Raw genomic sequence first — 22,203 nt, forward strand, 5'->3', positions numbered from 1 at the left:
AGATAATGCTAAGTGAAATAAGTCAAGCAAAGAAAGACAATTATCATATGATTTCTCTCATCTATGGAACATAAGAACTAGGAAGGTCGGTAGGGGAAGAAAGGGATAAAGAAAGGGGAGGTAATCAGAAGGGGGAGTGAAGCATGAGAGACTATGGACTATGAGAAACAAACTGAGGGCTTCAGAGGGGGGTGGGAGAATGGGATAGACCGGTGATGGGTAGTAAGGAGGGCATGTATTGCATGGTGCACTGGGTGTTATACGCAACTAATGAATCATCGAACTTTACATCAGAAACCGGGGATGTGCTGTATGGTGACTAACATAATATAATAAAAAAAAACATTAAAAAAAAAAATAAATGTAGTTAAAAAAAAAAAAAAAAGAAAGCAGATGGTGAGAACCTTCCAGTTCCTAATTCCAGTCTCTTCCTCAAGTCTGGCTAACTGGAGACTTCAGTGTCTAAGAGAAACATATGCATTTTTAGAATCAGTTCTCCCTTTGGCTCAACTATTTGTGATGGTTTACATTGTTTGCACACACACACACACAAATCTAACTAATGTTAAAATTATTCAACTGAATAATGAACATTGTGACTTAGATAACAAAAATCTACTGATATTACATAGTAGTAGATTGGAATGGAAGAAAAACAGGGTAAGTTTAATTAAAATCAGTTAAGGAACTAATGAATCTTTGTTGTGAAATTCCTATTCTCTCTTTTTGTAAGATCCCACCCCCAAAAGGAGTCTGTGACTTCTCAATTTGAGTATGGTACATGATTTTATTTCCTTAAACTATTTTTAATAGTAAGTGATAATCTTTATGTAAAATAAAGCAAATAAGACTAGGTTCAATTGTTCCTCTATTACCTGTAAGCTGTACAACATTGGGACACTAAATAGTCTGAATATCATATTCCCTTCTCTAAAATATGACATTTGTTTAAAGTGATATGAATGGCTTAGAAAATGCAGAATTAATATCAGCTAATTAGAATAAAACCAAAGCTAATTATTAGTGTGATTATTTTAGAAAATAATTTCTCCACACTTAAAAAAAATAATTTCTTAAGAGAAATTTTTTGGTTTACAAAAAAATCAAGCAGAAAGTACAGAGAATTCCCATGTATCTTCTCTCCTCCCCACACGTATTTTATTATTGACATCTGCATTATTGTGTTACATACGTTACATCTGTTGAACCAATAATGAACATTATTAACAAAAATTCAAAATTTGCATTAGGATTTATTCTTTGTGTTGTTCACAAAAACTCACTATGAGTTTTGAAAAGTTTTAAATGATAACTTCAGGCCAGAGTAAACTCTTAATCCTCCAGTCTTTAAAAAAAAAAATAACATCAATTGAATATTTCAATCCCCCTTCTCTTTTACTATAGGCTGAATTATTCACAATGGAAAATGTTTATAATGGATATTGGAAGGCTCTAGAGACATTTCTCTGTGTGTGTGTGTGTGTGTGTGTGTAAAATTCATTATGAAAAAAACTTTACGTATCTATAGTTAGCTTTGTCAAACATAGTTTTTATAAATATAATATCTTTTCTGTTTATTCTTGAACCCATAGAGATATTTTGAAAAGTGATGCTTTGTAAATTCTAGTGTGTAAGAAAATAATATACTGAACTCTTGAAAATGAAAAATGACAATGGGCAGCAAAATCTCCTTTGGACTATCCCAATGCCCCAATTCTTTGCAGCCCAGATGACAAAACTGTTCAGAACAAAAACACAACATAGCGAGAAAATCTTTGGTATTTTTGAATTCAGTTATTTTCTGTCACCCTGGGACTTTCTAATGACCCTTGACATTATAGCTTAAAATTCTAAATATCATTATTATATCATTATTATTGAATCTTTTGTGAACTATTTAATCTGTTTGAAAGCTGAGACAAATGAGGCCATCAATACTTAAATGATTTCTATTCCATATGGTGATTTCAAAATGAATCTTAGCTTACATTTGTGGATCTGAACAAAGAAACATTTGCCATCACAGGCTAAGCATATCAACAGGGAGGAATGTATCCTTGCATTTGAGACATATTTGAAATGAGCATAGGTAGTGACTCTGGCAAAGAAAAGGAAAATTCAGGTTTGGAGAGCGATGATAGTTTTTGGTAATTTTGGTTATCCCAGAAGCAGAAGTACCTTGGAGACTCAGTTTATGGCAATTAAGGGCCAATACTTTCAAGATGTGATTTAATTTTCAGTGCTAGTCTTTATTTAAAGATTGTGCCATGGAAGGTGAAATTATGTTTCCCTGTGTGTCTCCCAATGTTTGACATTGATAATATTTTTAATTTAGAAATCATTAATATAATACTACTATCTCATGGTCTTTCAAGAAACCATTATGTGAGATGATTCTATTAGAATCCCCATACTAATACCCACATACTTCCAACTTTTTCTACTCCTACCTTTGCATAAATGTCTGTGGTCTGCCTTCTATTAACTAAATTATTGCTAAGTTATTATGTTGTCTCCCACTACCAAGTTTTCTGCACTTTTCCCCTGGGTTAATTCTAAATGTTGAAAGAGAAATAAATGAAGTTATCTTGTTGTGATTATGTTATTATTTTTCGTTATTGGTCAGTAGAGTTCTAGAGTTTTATTTTTTCTTGTGGATAATTTATCTAAATTTCTGGGGAAACTGAAGGAGAATTTTTCTAGAATCAACACCAAATATTATCTTTCTCTCTCTCCTTTTTTTATATTTTTCACTTTTTAAATTTTTATAGTAAGGCTACATTATAATTAGTTTATATTGGAATTATGAATTTCTTTTAAAATATTTGTTTCTCCTGAATTTTACATTTTTCATTAAATACTACCTTTTTATTCTTGTTTTTGATCATTATTTGATTTTTCACTGTTAAGAAGTAAAAAGAAAAGAGCTAGTAGCTGTCTTGTGTCATATTGTCTAGGTTCTTTGGCTGGTCTAATAATTAAATTGACATAAGCCCAATTAATAAGAGAAAAACACTTAATTTCCTACATATGTCAGAGTCAAAGACAGGCAATTGAGGTTTATATACTAGCCTGAGCTAAGGAAAGGAATGCTGCACTTCAAAGGGGAGGGAGGCGATTCACAGGAAGATGAGAAGAGCTGATGTTTGGTAATGAAACATTTGCTCTGCCATGAAGATAAGTATTTCAGATAAAAAAAAAAAAAGTTACCTCCAGTAATAGCTTTCTTTCTGGTATAGGCACCCTATCTAAATTCTTTAAGGTGGTTAAAGGAGAGGGAAAAGTTTTACCTGAGTCTTCTGGGTCTTGATTGCCATCAGCTCAAAATCATTCACATGCTAACATGGCACATTTTGAGGTGGCATATTCTGCTCCCCTTTAATATCTTGGGTGGCAGTTATTATTGTGAGAAGTATGTGTTTTGTCAGGACAAATTTCACAGTGGGTAGAGCTGATAGATAGTGGATTGTCTGGATGAGATTCCTTCAGTGCCTGAAGGAGAAGTTTTTATTTGGTGGAACTAACTCCTACGCTGAAAAATCTACCTTTCCCCAGAAAATTCATTCTTTTTTTTTTTTTCCAAAGGGAGTACCCTGAATTTTGCTTAAGGATTATAATCTGAATTTCTCTATATTCAGTACACATGCATATTCTCTATGTTTTTGAAAAATTTGTTGCAATGTCTTAACTGCTGAAGATGCCTTTATTCCCTTAATTATGTTTGCATTTATGAGATTTTCTTTCTGTTCTTTTATTTTTTTATTTCAGACAGGTTTTCAGGGAGGCATCAAGTAATGCACTAGTTTTGGATCATTTATTGATTTAAAAAAATGATAGCATTTAACAAAAAACTTTATTATGAGATTTGATATATTTTGGATTAGTCAACATACCACATACAAAAGTTTAATTATAGAAAGTTCTGTTATTCTATATTCTTGTCTTTTGCTTTTATTATATATACATACTTTGCCAAAAATTCATGTTAGTATGTCTGTATCTAAAATTCTCCAGTATATTATAAGCTCCTTAAGAATAACAATCAGGAAACAAGGCAAGATGGCAGAAGAGTAGGGGACCATGTTTCATCTGGTGCCTTGAATTTAGCTAGATAGCTATCAAGTCATTCTGAACACCATGACTTCAACCTGAGATGTAAGAAAAGAATTGCTGGAATTCAACAAATAGAAAAGTGACCACGTTTTGCAAAGTAGAAGGTGCAGAGAAGTGAATGTGAGGGGATATTTCGAAGATAAATGGCTGGGGGAGGGAGCCTGTGTAAGCTGGCTACTGGAAAGTGATATAGCCCAAGATCAGAACCTTTAGAAGCCTGCTCCAGTGAGAGGTCCCTTCCTGAAAAGTGCTTAGGTGGCAAGGTGGAGTAGAATCCTAGGTGGGAGAGTGTGGTCTCGGATTTCCAGGGTCACAGAAAGAACGGGGATGCCTCAGTGGCTAGAATTTCCAAGCACTGGAGAGGGGAAACTGGTTATGGTCAGTGAGACCTGGAGGGGGCTCTCAGCTAGGTTTGCCATAAGGCTTGATTAGGTGACACCTCTCCATGTGAGGGGCCCTGTGAAGGGCAGAGAAGCGGCAACCCTCCATCTTCCCCCAGGAGGACTGAAGCAGGTACACACCATGGGAGTCTGAAGAGTTTGGCACATGAAAGTGAAGACTGCTTATCCCTGAGGGTTTACTGAAGAGAAGAGGCCTCTGAAAGATCCAGGGCTGGAGACTGGGGCGTGGCCATTTTTATTTTCATCCTCTAAAGAGGTGTGGAAAACCTTCAGGGAACAAAAGCCACATAGAGCAACCAGAAGCAGCTTATCCTGAGCCCAGCCCCATGGCAAGGGGTGGTACAGCTCCGCCCTGGCAAAGACACCCGAGAATCAGCACAGTAGGCATCTCCCCCAGAAGAGCAGATGGAACAAAATGTGAACACCAAGTTTACAGAGCACACAGGACTGCAAAACTCGAGCGCTACAGGAAAATAGTATATAGAATTCAAGGCTTTTTTCTCATGATTCATTTGTCTTTCAGTTTAAAACTTTCCTTTTCCTTTATTCTTTTTTTCCTTTTCAACTAGTTTGTTATTTTATCAACTCTTTGTTTTTAAGTCTTTTTTTAACTTTCATTTTTACATTTACATTTTATAGATATATTCTACATTTTTGGCTTCCCTTCACTGTATTCAATTTAATTTTTTGTAAACATATAAGTTTTGCTTTCTTTACAGTTTTAAGATTTAGTGTCTTCTAACAACCAGACCAAAATACACCCAGAACCGAGTGGATCACTCTGTTTTGTCCACCTGGGAGATTATATTCTCTCTTTCCCATCCCTGCTCTTCTCCTTCTTCTTCTTCTTTCTTTTTCTTTTTTGGTTTCTGACCTCTTCAGATCTGTCTAGTGTGTATTTTGCTTGGGTCATGGTTGATATTTTAATTTTTTTTATTTTTATTTTTTTAAGTGTTTTATTTTTTAAAAAATTTTTAGAAAGGTTTTATTTATTTATTTGAAAGAGAGAGACAGTGAGAGAGGGAACACAAGCAAGGGGAGTGTGAGAGGGAGAAGCAGGCTTCCCACCAAGCGGGGACCCCTATCCAGGGCTTGATCCCAGGACCCTTGGATCATGACCTAAGCCAAAGGCAGACACTTAACAGCATGAGTCACACAGGTTCCCCTAATATTTTTTATTTGTTCTCTCATTCATCCATTCTTCTCTGGGTAAAATGACTAGAAGTAGGAATTCACAACAAAAGAAAGAACCAGAGGTAATACTCTGTCACAGATCTAATTGATATGGATATAAGTGAAATGTCAGAGCTGTAATTCAGGATAACAATTATAAAGTTACTAGCTGGGCTTGAAAAAAGCATAAAGACACTAGAGAATCTCTTAGTACAGAAATAAAATCTAATCAGGCTGAAATTAAAAATGTTCTAATTTGCAGTCTAAATTGGATGCTCTAACTGCTTGGGTAAACAAGGCAGAAGACAGAGTCAGTGGCATAGAAGACAAGTTTATGGAAAGGGAGGAAGTGGAGGAAAAGAGAGAAAAACAACTAATGGACCATGAGGGGAGGCTTCGAGAAATCAGTGATACCATAAAGCAAAACAATATTAAAATTATTGGGGTCCCAGAGGAAGAAAAAAGAGAAAGAGAAGGACAGAAGGTATATTTGAGCAGATCATAGTTGAGAACTTCCCTAATCTGCAGAAGGAAACAGGCATTCAACTCCAAGAAATAGAGAGAACCCCCCTCAAAATCAATAAAAATAAATCAACACACCAGCTTATAATAGTGAAACTTACAAATTTCAGAGATAGAGAGAAATTGTGAAAGCAGCTTGAGAAAAGAGGTCCTTAACCAGCAAGGAAGGGAATATAAGACTGGCAGCAGGGGCGCCTGGGTGGCTCAGTCGTTAAGCATCTGCTCAGGGTGTGATCCCCGTGCTCTGGGATCAAGCCCCTCATCAGGCTCCTTCACTGGAAGCCTGCTTCTTTCTCTCCCACTCCCCTTGCTTGTGTCCCCTCTCTCACTGTCTCTCTCTCTGTCAAATAAATAAATAAAATCTTAAAAAAAAAAAAAAAAGACTGGCAGCAGACCTATACACAGAGACCTGACAGGCCAGAAAGGGCTGGCATGATATATTCTGGGTATTAAATGAGAAAAACATGCATCGAAGAACCTTTCCTCCAGGAAGGCTGTCATTCAGAATGGAAGGAAAGATAAAGAGCTTCCAGGACAGAAACTAAAAGAATTTGTGATCACTAAACCAGCCCTGCAAGAAATATTAAAGGGGATCCTGTAAGCAAAGAGAGAGCCTAAAAGTAACATAGACCAGAAAGTAACAGAGACAATCTACAGAGACAGGGACTTTACAGGTAATACAATGGCACTAAATTCATCTTTTAATAGTCATTCTGAATGTAAATGGGGTAAATGTTCCAATCAAAAGACACAGAGTATCAAATTAGATAAAAAAGCAAAACCCATCCATATGTTGTCTACAAGAGACTCAGTTTAGACCTAAAGACACCTCCAGATTGAAAGTGAGGGAGTGGTGAACCATTTATCATGCTAATGGACATGAAAAGAAAGCTGGGGTAGCAATCCTCATATCAGACAATTTAGATTTTAAACCAAACACTGTAGTGTCGAACAAGAAGATCTAATAATTATAAATATTTAGATTTTAGATTTAGATTTTAAACCAAACACTGTAGTGTCGAACGAGAAGATCTAATAATTATAAACATTTATGCTCTTAACTTAGGAGCAACCAACTATATAAACCAATTAATAACCAAATTAAAGAAATACATTGATAATAATGCAATAATAGTAGGGAATTCAACACCCAACTCACAGCAATGAACAGATCATTTAAGCAGAATATCAACAAGGAAACAAGGGCTTTGAATGACACAGTGGACCAAATGGACTTCACAGACATATACAGAACATTCCATCCTAAAGTAACAGGATACACATTCTTCTCTAGCACACATGGAGCTTTCGCCAGAATAGATCACATACTGGGTCACAAATCAGGTGTCAACCAGTACCACAAAATTGAGGTTATTCCCTGCATATTTTCAGACCACTGTGCTTTGAAACTTGAACTCAATCACAAGAGGAAATTTGGAAGGAACTCAAATATTTGGAGGTTAAAGAGCATCGTACTAAAGAATGAATGCATCAACCAGGAAATTAAAGATGAATTTTAAAAATTCATGGAAACAAATGAAAATGAAAACAAAGCTGTTCAAAACCTTTGGGATGCAGCAAAGGTAATCCTAAGAGGAAAGTACATTGCAATACAAGCCTTTTTCAAAAAATTAGAAAAGTCTCAAATACACAAGCTAATCTTACACCTAAAGGAGCTGGAGAAACAACAACAAATAAGGCCTAAACTAAGCAGGAGAAAAGGAATAATAAAGATTAGAGCAGAAATCAATGAAATAGAAACCAAAAGAAAAATCGAACAGATCAATGAAACTAGAAGCTGGTTCTTTGAAAGAATTGATAAGATTGATAAACCCCTAGCCAGACTTATCAAAAAGAAAATAGAAAGGACCCAAATTAATAAAACCATGAATGAAAGAGGAGAGATCATGATCAACACCAAGGAAATACAAACAATTTTAAGAAACCATTATGAGAACTATATGCCAACAAATTAGGCAATCTGGAAGAAGTGGATGCATTCCTGGAAACTTATAAACTACCAAAACTGCAAAGGGAAGAAATAGAAAGCCTGAACAGACCCATAATGAGCAAGGAAATTGAAGCAGTAATCAAAAAATCTCCCAACAAACAAAAGCCCAGGGCCTCATGGCTTCCCAGGGGAATTCTACCAAACATTTAAAGAAGAAATAATACCTATTCTTCTGAAGCTAGTTCATAAAGTAGAAAGGGAAGGAAAACTTCCAAACTCATTTTATGAGGCCAACATTACCTTGATCCGAAAACCAGACAAAAACCCCACCAAAAAGAATTACAGACAAATATCCCTGATGAACATGGATGTAAAAATTCTCACCAAGATATTAGCCAACAGTATTTTAAAGGGATTATTCACCACGACCAAGTAGGATTTATTCCTGGGCTGCAAGGTTGGTTCAACATTCACGTATCAATCAGTGTGATAGATCACATTAATGAAAGAAAGGACAAGAACCATATGGTCTTCTCAACTGATGTAGAAAAAAATTTGACAAACTATAGCATTCTTTCTTGATTAAAACTCTTCACATTGTAGGGATAGAGGATGCATACCTCAATATAATAAAAGCCATCTATGAAAAGCCCACAGTGAATATCATTCTCAATGGTGAAAAACTGACAGCTTTTCCCCTAAAGCCAGGAACATGACAGGGATGCCAACTCTCACCACTGTCGTTCAACGTAGTACTAGAAGTCCTCACCTCAGCAATCAGACAACAGAAAGAAGTTGGCAAAGAAGTCAAACTCTCACTCTTCACAGATGACATGATACTTTGTGTGGAAAACCCAAAAGACCCCATCCCAAAATGGAATCTCTAGAACTCATACAGCAATTCAGTAATGTAGCAGGATATAAAATCAATGTGCAGAAATCAGTTGCATTTCTATACACTAACAATGAGACAAAAGAAAGAAAAATTAAGGAATCAATCCCATTTACAATTGCAACAAAAACCAAAAGATACCTAGGAATAAACCTAACCAAAGGAAAAAAGGATCTGCACTCTAAAAACTACAGAAAGAAAAACTACTATGAAAGAAATTGAGGAAGACACAAAGAAATGGAAAAACAATCCATGCTAATGGATTGGAAAAATAAAACTTGTTAAAATGTCTATGCTACCCAGAGTAATCTACACATTTGATGCAATTCCTATCAAAATATCATCAACATTTTTCACAGAGCTGGAACAAATAATCCTAAAATTTGTATGGAACCAGAAAAGACCCTGAATAGCCAGAGGAATGTTGAAAAAGAAAACCAAAACTGAAGGCATCACAATGCCAGACTTCAAGCTATATTATAAAGCTGTAATCATCAAGACAGAATGGTACTGGAACTATTGGGACTTCACCAAGATAAAAAAAGCTTCTGCACAGCAAAGGAAACAGCAAAACTTAAAGTCAACCTATGGAATAGGAGAAGATATTTGCAAATGACATATCAGATAAAGGAATAGTATCCAAGATCTATAAAGAACTTAACAAACTCAACAGCCAAAAAAACAAATAATCCAGTTGAGAAATGGGCAGAAGACATGAACAGACACTTCTCCAAAGAAGACATACAAATGGCCAACAGACACATGAAAAAAAAAAAATGCTCCACATCACTTGGCTTCAGGGAAATACAAATCAAAACCACAATGAGATATCACCTCACACCAGTCAGAATAGCTAAAATTAACAAGACAGGAAACAACAAATGTTGGCAAGGTTGTGGAGAAAAGGGAACCCTCTTACACTGTTAGTGGGAATGCAAGCTGGTACAGCCACTCCGGAAAACAGTATGGAGGTTCCTCAAATAGTTAAAAATAGAGCTACCCTATGACCCAGCAATTTCACTATTAGGTATTTACCCCAAAGATACAAATGTAGTAATCCTAAAGGGCACCTACACCCCAATATTCATGGCAGCAATATCCATAATAGCCAAACTGTGGAAAGAGCCAAGATGTCCTTTGACAGATTAATGAATAAAGAAGATGTTGTATAAACATATACAATGGAATATTACTCAGCCATCAGAAAGGATGAATACTTACCATTTACATTGACACAAATGGAACTGGAGGGTATTTTGCTGAGCAAAGTAAGTCAATCAGACAAAGACAATTTTCATATGATTGCACTCATATATGGAATATAAGAAACAATGCAGAGGATCATAGGGGAAGGGAGGGAAAACTGAATAGGTAGTAATCAGAGAGGTAGACAAACCATGAGAGGCTCTTAACTATAGGAAATAAACTTGAGGGTTTCTAGAGGGGAGGTGGGTGGGGGATGGGGTAACTGGGTGATGGACATTGAGGAAGGCGATGTGATGAGCGTAGAGTATTATACACAACTGATAAATTATTGGACAATACATCTGAATCTAATGATTACTAAATGTTGGCTAATGAATTTAAATTTAAAAAAAAGAAAAGCAATCAGTTCTTAGTTTTCTTTTCCAAGTCATACACAATATCTCAGGTGCTGCATTAAATACCGATCTAATGAATTAAGTGAATTACAGTAGCAAGAGTTTATTGATAGATAATTAGGTGGTTCGATAATTAATCTTCACATTTTGCCGTAAGCATAGGGGAGGAAAAATAGTTTTCCCTTTATTTTTCTAGGTTCTTGACTGAGGCACCCTTCCACACACCATTGCAATAAACGGTTAACAGGAGGAAAAAAAGTAATTTTAATGATATAATTACATGCATACAGGAGTCCCACAGAGATATGAGACTCTTAAGACAGCCACATGATTAAGGCTTATATACCATTCAGAGCTAATGAAAGGAACAGATAGGGGACTGGGGCCTCAAACAGAAGGCAACTCAAGGGAAAGTTTAAGAGGAAATATTTCGTAAATGAAGGTTGCCCTGCAAATAAGTCTCTCAGATGAGAAATTTCTCTCTGGTAATAGCTCTTTTCCTGGTATAGGCCCCCTTTCTCATGCAGATTTCCCTTATAAAAGAAAAACTTCTAAGTTTCCTCTGTATCTGCAGTTTCTCAAAATAATCAACTCAAAATGCCGAAGCAGCATATTTTGGGGTGTCACATTCTGCTACCCTTTGTAAGGATGCAAATAAGTAATATATATAATTAAATATATGAACATATAATCTCTAGATTATGGCTAGAAATCTATCTATAATTATACATAACTAGATCTCTATCTACTCCTATTCGTACTTCTTTTTTCAACTGTTATTTCTATTTCTGATTGTTTCTTATATGCAAGGGAACATGTGTAGTTTTTGTTATGTTGACTTAGAAGTCAGGAGATCAAGGCACTGTTTTTATTTCAACAGCAACCATGTCTTGTGATTTATAATTTTCTGACCCTTTTCTATCAATAACGTGGGGAACAGACAAGATTTTATTCAAAAATTTCACTGAAACAATGAGATAGAGCTAACCTTTCATAACCTTTTGTAAAAAGTAAAATTCACTGTAGGACTGATGTAAATGTAATTTAACCTCCTGCATGTTGAGTTCTAGACATTGTAAATCCTAGGAAGTATTAGTTTCCATTTTTAGTCCACTTTTAAAACACATGATAAAGGAATTGTTGAATCACTATGTTGTACCCCTTAGACAAATGTAACACTGTATGTTAACTAACTGGAATTAAAATAAAAACTTAAAAATAAACAAACAAATAAATAGAACAAAGGATATATATCTTAAAATATGATACTTTTTATAGATCTCAATAATTGTACATATACTCATCATAACCTACCTAGGTATTTGAGTGTCATCTAGCCTGATATTAAAATGTTAAGCCTGTGAATCAAGAAGGTTTAAAGTAATTTGCAATACAGATGTACTTGAGGCCTTTTTTTTTTTTTTTTGGTCACAGGAATTAAAAAGAATTTTATTGTTAGAACCGATGTTTGAAGCAATCACATAGATTTTTAGATATTCTAAGAGAAGTTTATAAAGGGTTTCTAATTCAGATTGCATGAAAAATGATATTGTAAGAATGGCCTTTGTATTGCATTTCAGATCTCCTGAAGCACTTCCCAACTGCAACCTGAAAGCATGAGTCTCAGAAAGCAGATTGAGAATTTATGATAACTTTTCTCTCTAAAGTAAAATGGGAGCTAAAAGTTAAATAAGAGAATGTAAAGGAATAGGATGGCATTTAAGCTTGCAGATAATACATTGCTGCTTATTTATTTCATTATATCATTGGAATTAGGTACAATGGTAAATATAATTACAAAGAAATATAACCTTTTTTTTTTAGAAGATTTTATTTATTTGAGAGAAAGAGAGCATGAACGAGGGGGTGGGGCAAGGGGGAGAGAAGCAAGCTCCCGCTGAGCAGGAAGCCCCGATGTGGGGCTCCATCCTAGGACCCCAGGATCAGGACATGAGCTGAAGACAGATGCTTAACCGACTGAGCCACCCAGGCGCCCTAAGAAGTATAACTTCTTTATGAAGATTTTATTTTAAAGATTTTATTTATTTATTTATTTATTTATTTATTTATTTATTTATTTGTCAGAGAGAGAGAGAACGAGCATAAGAAGGGGGAGTGACAGGCAGAGGGAGAAGCGGGCTCCCTGCTGAACAGGGATCCTGATGCCGGACTCAGTCCCAGGACCCCGGGATTCTGACCTGAGCCGAAGGCAGACATTTAACCAACTGAGCCACCCAGGCATCACTTCTTTATTAAGATTTTAATGAGTATAATGCTTATTTAAAAAAAAAAGGAAAAAGACTACAATACTTTAATGTTTAGATGCCTTTTTATAAGAAAGATCACCATATTGTTAAGTACCCATTATTTATTACCAAGCCATCATTTAAGGCTAAGATGACACATACAAATGAATTCTTTTTTATTGTTAAAAGAAAACATTTGTGGTGAGAAGCTGAGATTGTATTTCTTAAATTCTTAATTATGACTTCATGTCATATAGTTTGAAGAGCTAACATCTGAAGTAACACAAAGGAGAAGAGGACAAAACAACCAATTTTGAGGCCATTAAGGATTTGGATTCAAGGTCAAATAAAGCTATGGATGCTTAAGAATAAACCAAAGCTGGAGACTCAGGCTTTTAACAGTCATTAAGTATTTAACAGTTATTAGCCAAAAACCTCTGGCAATTTTTTTTTTTTTGTATACAGAGAACTTTGCTTCAGAAAAGCTCCATATAAAAACATCTTAGGAGTTTTGATTGATTTATTTAGGGAGACTTTAGTTTATTTAGGAAAATGGTAATGTAATATCTGTGTCTAGATTATTGCTTGAATATATTTGATGTGCAACAATATTATGGTTTTAAACTGTAGAAATGCATAAATAAACACAGTTAAAGGATATCATATAAGTTACAAATTATTTTTATTATGTTGTCTCATCATATGTCATTATATTATAAATTTGATGTCAAAATGTATTAAAATTATATATTTAAAATCTGAAGCAAAGCTGGCTTGCAAGCTGTAGCTCTGAATATGAACAAGGACCACACCAAGTGCATCGTTATCCCCCACCGTGCTAACGTGGCACTAGTGACCTGAATTCCTACTCAACCAGAGGGCCCCACCTACTTGGAAATCTCTGCCGCCATAGAGGATATCTACAGAAACAGAATAATCTACACTTTCTTAAAACTAGCTGTATTCTGGAGAAGGTTTACTGACCTTTAAGAGAACACTAGAGACTGAATTCTGCAGATTGAATTATCTTCTGGGGATGATAACCTAAATATGGACATAAACAAAGTCCATACAACAAAAATCCAGGTGTGTCATAGTTTAGTCAGATAAATCACTATACTTAAATAATATCTACCAACTGACTTCACATTAAAATTGTAATCTTACAAAATCACCAACGTAGTTAGTGTTCTTCGGCATTTTTAATATCTATCTTTTAAGCCTGGCAAATGTTCTCTCACTACATATTATATTAATATATATGATATGAATACATAATAAGCATACAATACAGTACGCGCTATATTAATATATGATATATAGTACACACTTTGTATAAATTGCATATTTTAATTAATCTATAACTTAATTTATTCTTACTAAAATAAATGAAAGCACTATTTCAGAATCAGTTAAAGGCAACAATAAATATCTATCAATCATTGTTCTCTTCACTGTTCTTTTCATTGAACTGCATTATTTATTTAAAAGATATTATTTATCTCTGATCATTTTAATTTGGCTTTAAATTGGGTTATTTTAATAATACTAAAATACGCTAACTTCACTAAAAAATATTAACACAAAATAATATGAACTAAGTAGACCACATTCATATATTTGCAAATATATCGAGTTGTAAAATGAATCTTCCAGGTGAATAAAAATAAATATTGTTAATGATAGATTCTTTCTTTTTTTGTTTGTTTTTTGTTTTTATAAAGTAGTTTATTGTTTGAGAAATCCCTGAGGTATTTCCAGCTTTGGAAACTGTGGATATAGTTCATTTTCTTCATTAATGTGAAAAGCACACGGTTTTTGAGCTGCCATAACTGAAGTCTGTAAAACAAGGCAAATTTGTTTTACTCCCTTGTTTATTTTTTTTTAATTTTTTTTAAATAATATTTTTTTATTATATTATGTTAGTCACCATACAGTACATCCCTGGTTTTTGATGTAAAGTTCGATGATTCATTAGTTGCGTATGACACCCAGTGCACCATGCAATACGTGCCCTCCTTACTACCCATCACCAGCCTATCCCATTCCCCCACCCCCCTCCCCTCTGAGGTCCTCAGTTTGTGGTGATAGATTATTTCGTTCCATAGAGAAAATGACCGTTGTCACAAACTCAGTATGAGTTTTCTTTTCTTCTCTTTTTAATACTTAACATCACCTTTGGAAATATGAGCTTTAACAATGAGTCAGAATTGTAGTCAAAATAGCAATTTATTGATGAAAGTTCAGTATGTACCCAATGTCACATCCATATTAAAGGAAGACAGATAATGAGGCATTATCCAAAGTAGAGGCTTTTTTTTTTTCATTGTTGACATTTTTTCTACTTGACCTTAATGTGAAGTGCCCTCAGGATCTTTGGTATCTACTTTTTTAACATCAAAAAGAAGTGCGTAAGAAATTACTTTACCCACTGGGCTGGAATGGGGTTCATTTCTTTTCTTCAGAGAATGACTACCTAAATGCTTGGTATTTGGCAGGAATTTTACAAATGATTCAAGAAGTTAAGGAAAAATACATATATTTAGACATCTAAAATGCAATGCATCTCAAACTGAACAAATCACACAGCCCCCAAATCCTACCGTGTTTTGAGTCTTAGCTCAAATGCTCTGGAATCTCCAACTGATAAGATTTTCTGATTTTTTTGAACAGATTTAAGCTCTCTATAGACCTGCGAAAGAAAATCAGAGCTGAACAGTAGTTAAAGTGATAAAAACAGATTTTACCTAGGAACTGCTGCAATAGGGGGGGAAAGACCTCAGTACAGAACTGGGCTCAATTCTGAATACAACAAGACAAAGTGCAGATTTCTAGCCAAGGAGCAGTTTGGGTGATCAGTGGATGAAAAATTTCCAGCTAAGCTGATGTAACAGAATTCTTGCTGAAGGCAGGCCAGGATGGTCAGGAATGATCAGGGGGTGGTGGAAGATGGGGAACTTGATTAAATATCGAGGTGATTGCATATTGGGAAAGGTTGGGGATTTTGATTAGCTAAATGGAGGTTAGCAGGATTTTTGTTAAAATTGGACAACGTGAAGGCAAACACACAAGTCCAAAGGTCAAGGCCTACTTGGGAAGAGGATTCAGAGAACCCTAACCAGTTTGGCCAACGAGAGACTTTTCATTAGGCCCATGGCACTTTATTCATATTGCTCCCATTGTATTGCTCTCATTGATTTTATTATATGTAATCTTCCTCATCATGATGAGGGTTCCGATAGGTCAGGGATTCCCAGCAGGGGACAATATTGCCCCCCAACGGACATTTGAGAATATCTGTGTTATGTTTGGTTGTCACAACTCGGGGAGTCCTGCTGGCATCTGGGGGCAGAGCCACAGATGCTGCTGAACCTCCGACAACGCACAGGACAGTCCCCGCCCCCAGCAGAGTTGTCTATTTCAAGATCGCAATAACGCGGAAGTCGAAAGGCTTTACTGTAGATCAGGAAGTATGTCTCGCTGCCATGTTTCTGAAACTCCTCGAGATGTGTTTCACATGAAAACGTACCAGCCCATCAGTGCTTGAGGGAACGAAGCTAAAAAGTCTACTAAAGGTAGCTCATGGCTTCTACATACTACACTGCATCTTACGTAATAAGATGAGTTATTTACTCATTTAGTTGGTTCTTCTATTATAAAATTTTCTTTGTAAAATACATGTATTTATTAATTATGGCACATACTATATACTATAATAGAAAGGCTTAAAATATGGAGGCTTTAACAAGAGATTTACTTGTCTCTCGTTAACAGTCCAGACCTAAGTAATCCGGAAGTAGGATGGTCCACATCAGCAGTTCAAGATTTCCTACATCTAAGGTGGCAACCTCCAGATCTCTTTACTCCCTGTGAGCTGGAAGGGAGAAGAGCCTTGTGGGAGCACATGGCATTTCTAATTAGGAGCGTGCCCAGCAATCTATTGGACAGAACCTGGGGCCAATTGATCACATTAAAGCTGGGAAATGTCTCTTGTGAAAGGCCATATGAAGAGCTAAAATTCCGGAGTGGCAAAGAAAGGCAGAATGGAAATAGGTTGAAACAGGCAATCTTTGCCAAGTAAATTTAGATAAAGTTTGAAAAACTACAGAAAAAAATATAAAACGACGACTACTCCTTTCCAGAGTATTGATGTCAAGCCTTTTTTCTCCTGTTTTAACAAAATATATTAGTATTCTATGCAGACATTATTTAGTATTTTATCATGGGCAACTCTTTATGTAACTGAATGTTCTTCAAAAAAAAAAAGACTCTGATGACCACTAAGTATTTTATTAGAAAGTTATGGTATTATTTTCTCAACCACTAGTTCCTTATAGATGCATCAGTAGCTTGTTATGATTCATGGCTTCACAAATCCTAATGAATGTTCTTTTACACAGATTTGTGTCCACCTCTGTGATTATTTCCTTAACAGCAATTCTTAGAAGTGAATTTTGTGGATCAAATGTTACGAGTCAGCAATTTATAAAAATCTTAAGGCACAATGCCAAATTGCTTTTCAGGATGGTTATACCAATTTACACGCCACCAACAATTTGGGAGGCTGTGTATTTGACTAAATCTTTGCCAACGACTGCATAACTGAGAAAACAAAATGACTGTCAATTTGAAAGAAGAAAATAAATTGCCTTTTTTTCTTTTTAACTTACTCTTTTAAATATTATAGTTAATATTTTCATGTATTTAATGGTCTTAACTGCTGTGCTTTCAAATGATTATTCTTATCTTTCCAGGTAACATTTTTTTTCACTGAATGACGAAATTTATTTTTGCTTAAAAAGTTTTCTTGACTTCGATGAGTAGACCTCAAGATCAAGAGCATATCTCCAAAATAGTTGCCCCTTCCCTCCCTTTCATCTTTTGCTTTTTTCCCATAATTCCCAAACATGTCCGCAAGGGATGGGATATAAGTTGACAGTGATTACTCCAATTTTTCTACTGTCTCATTAGGAATTTTTTTCTCAGCAGCCTGCCTCCTGTTCCCCACAAAGGATTACCCAAACTGATCTAAAATAGGGAACGTTTCTGGAAAAGCCAGCAGTCCAGAGACAGAGAAACTAATTCAGTGCACAAATGGATAATGATTGAATGACGGGACTAAAATTGTGCAACCAAATCAAAGTAAGGTCATTCATGGTAGCATGAGTTTGGGTACGAATCACTAGAAACCCTCGTGGGTTTGCTCGGTTTGCGTTCCTGAGACGTTAGGTGGACGCAGCAGGAATGCATCAAGCTGGCTTCAGAATTTTCAGAAGAGAAAGAGAAACGGATGTTCTTAAGTCATAACTATCAGAAAAATCAATGTGTTCTAGTTTCAATCAGAATCATTTATGCTTACTGTTTCTGTATAATTGTTTCTCACTGCTAATATGTAGATAAACTGATTTAATGTCCTAGTGGGTTTATAGTAATACATCCTGTATGCAGGCTCCGTGTGACTGTAGTCACATGCTCATAGTAAGAACAGTTCCATTGTTGACTCTGAATGGTATATATCACTCTATGGTTATATCATTTATGCTTATTCATCTTTTTTGGCTTTTTAAGACTAATGTTTGCTGGAACTCATAGCAATCTCCCGACTAACATTTATGGAAAATTTGATTCCTATAAATTCTGATTCAATGAAAGCACATTCAGAATTTAAAGTCACATGTAGGCCCATTCCTTACCAAAAAGTTATGAAGATAATATTTAAAGGCAAGTTAGCATCATTTGCAATAAAAGGAATCATTTTTATTTAGCATATTATGAACATAATAGCACTCGTTAAAATACATATGTACTTCAGGTCACTTTCTCTCTTGAGAGAGAGAAATTAACTTCCCAATATCCATTTATTAGCATTGGTATTTCTGCAGAAAATCAACTTAATATGTATGTGTGGGTTGTTTTCTAGGCTCTCTACTTTCTTCCTTTGATTTAACTATCCTTTACCAATGTCTCAACTAGTATGGCATACAAGTGGGTCCTGAAATCACCTCCTGGACTTTCTCCAGGTCTTCTGTTTCGAAGAAGTTTTGGTGACTATTCTAGGTCCTTTGCATTCCCAGATACACTTAAAAATCAACTTGTCAAATTCTACAGAAAAGCCTGACAGAATTTTGACTGGGTTTGAGTTGCTTCGATAGATTACTTTGAAGTGAACTGGCATTTTAAGATACTGAGTCTGCCATGTTTTATAGGAGACTTAGTATTTTTTACTAAATGTATTTCTAAGTGTTTTACAGTTTTGGATACCATTCTTATTTTTATCATTTGCTTTTTTAAAGAAATATAATTGATCAGAATTATAAACCTTTATTTTGTGTAATTTCAAATTTACAGAAAAGTTGAAAGGATCATATAAAGAGTCCTTTATTCAGATTCACCAATTCTTTACATTTCTCCCCATATGAGTTATGAATTTTTTTCCAAATCATTTGAGAGTAAATTGGAGAGAGCTTTCCACTTTACTCTAAAATCATTCAGTGTGTACTTTCTTAAAACAAGGACTTTCCTTTAAATGACTGCAGAGTAATTATCAAAATTAGGAATTATGCCATAGATACAATACTATTATTTGAATTCAGTGCATTTTCATTTTTTGTCAATTGTTCCATTAATGTGCTTAATGGCTATTTGTTTTCCTAGTCCAGGATCATGCATTACATTTAGTTGCTATTTAGTTTTAGTCTCATTTAACCTGGAATATTATCTTTCTTGATCTTGACATTTTAACAGGACAGGCTTTTTTTTTTTTTTTTTTTTTTTTGGTAGATCGCTTTCAATTTGGTTTTCTTTAATAATTACTTATGATCAAATTCAGGTTATGCAAATTACAAAAATACTACATAAATGATATTATGCTCTTCTTAGAACATGATCAAGAAACACATGATATTGGCTTGTCATATTGGAATAGATAAAATTATTTTTATTTTTTTTTAAAGATTTTATTTATTTGAGAGAGAGAGAAAGAGAAAGAAAGAGAGCACAAGCGGGCAGAGGGGCAGACGGAGAGAGAAACAGACTCACTTCTGAGCGGGGAACCTGACATGGGCTCAGTTGCAGAACCCTGGGATTATGACCCGAGCCGAAGGCACTCGCTTAGCCAACTGAGCCTCCCGGGCACCCCAGGAATAGGTCAAATTTAGATAGCTTATTTAAGATGGTTTCTGCCAAGTCTCTTCACTGTAAAGTTAATATTATTTTCTCTGGTAATTGACATATTATGTTCAGAGCTATTTCAAGAATATTTAAAAATGAAATATTTTGAAAGTATGTAAATTTCCTGTTTTTTATCAAATATTCACTAGCTAGTTTTAGGATCCACTGGTAACTTTCTAACTCCATTATTCTTTCCACCATTTGACATTCAACTTTAAAAACAATTTTTTTCTTGTTTTGCTGTTTATTTACACATTTATTAATTTATATTCAAATGGACTCATGGATATTTTGTATCTAATGGATTATAATTTATTATGATTACTATGTATTTTGTTGTCCAAATGTCCCATATTGGACCAGCAGGAAGGAATCCTTCAGGCTGGATCTCATGTTATTTTGATATGACTCTTCCTTCTTTAAGCACTTTTTTACTTTTTGTTGCAATAAGAGTTTCCAAGCTCATCTCATACTTTCTCTGACCAGCTCTGGAATCAACCTTCTCCCTGAGGAGTCCTGGTTTCTTTTAGTAAAAATTGGAATTTAAAAATAAAAATCTAGTCTCTCTGTGTACTCAATTGCTAATGGTATATTCTTGCTTCTGATTCTGTGCTGAAAAATATAATAGCCATTAGCAACACATGGCTATATTAATATAAATACATATTAATTACAATTAAATACAATTAAAAGTCAGTTTCTTAATCATACTTGCCACATTTCAAGTGTGCAGTATTCAAATGTGTCTAGTGATGTAATGGACAACATGTACATAGAACATTTCCATCATCACAGGAAATTCTGTTAGATAATGCTGTTCTCAATGGGAAAAGCTAGAGGATAAATACAGACAGACATATAATAAACATACACACATAATAGATGTGTAACCATGATTCTTACTAATACTGCAAGTACAGGGTATATTTTCATTTTCCCTCTCAAAAGTTTGAATTCCCATCTCCAATAGCAGAAAAACCATATCCTATTATTCTCTATATGTTTTATATTCATTCAAACATGAAAGACACAGAAAGTGGTTTTGAGAATTTCTAACCTGTACCACAGTAAAGAGAAAAACTAATAAATAAAATTCAATATTTTACTTTTTTTGAGATAAAATATACATACTTTGGACTCCTGGTTCTGTCCATGATGGAGTAAGCTTACCATAGTCTATCTTATCTGCTGATGTTAGGTGTTACAACGATTAGAGTTACAACTAAAAACTGGACAAAATGAAAAAGCATCTATCTGAAGACTCAAAGTAAACAAAAGTCAGGTGGTAGAGGGAAGACGGCACTTGAAAATGTGATCTGTATGAGAGTAAACTTCTAATTTTATTTTTTATTTTTCCCTCATGGTTTTGCCCCGAGTGTGCTCCCAGTTGCAGGATAGGGTGGCAGGGGTAGAGGTGATGGAAACTCTGTACCAACTCCATCTTCCTGGCCATGGATTCTGTCCAAAGCCGCATAGCAGCAGCGGGGCAGTAGCTAAAACTTCGAGGTAATCAATGTGATTTAGCCAGAGCAACTGCCAAAACGTAATTCTGCGCGTGAAAGTGGGAGGGCAACCCTGGAGAATAGAAAACTGAATGAAGGGAATCCCTCGGTGAATTCACTCAAGTCCTAGGCGCATTCCTCAGGTGCGCAGGTGTGGGACAGACCTAAATTAGCAGAGCAAAGCCTTTGAAGACGGGACTGAGATTCGAACCACAGCTTGTCCCCAGGGTAAGCGCTGAGTGTCTCACGCATGGGCAGAACATACGGAGCTGTAAAGCAAGTGCAGGAGAATGAACAGAGCTTAAGGTCTGAAACTAGCCACCCTGATTGCCGGCGAAAACAAACAAAATGTCTTCAGACCATTATTTCAAGACTGAGTCTCTACGATATGACATTCCAAATTTCCAGGACACAATCCAACAGTACTCAACACACACTATTTGAAACATGTAGACACTTTTCAAGGGGAAAGACAACCAACAGATGTCAATTCTAAGATGATGCGCCTGCTGGGATCATCAGACACATACTTTAAAGCTGCTGTCGTACCTAAGTTCTGGGAGGGAAAAGTAAATGTATTGAAAAGTACGGCAAGGTAGAAGTTCTCTGCGAGGAAATATAAACTGAAAAAA

This window comes from Ailuropoda melanoleuca, chromosome 1 (assembly GCF_002007445.2).
Source record: "Ailuropoda melanoleuca isolate Jingjing chromosome 1, ASM200744v2, whole genome shotgun sequence".
Classification (NCBI taxonomy): domain Eukaryota; kingdom Metazoa; phylum Chordata; class Mammalia; order Carnivora; family Ursidae; genus Ailuropoda; species Ailuropoda melanoleuca.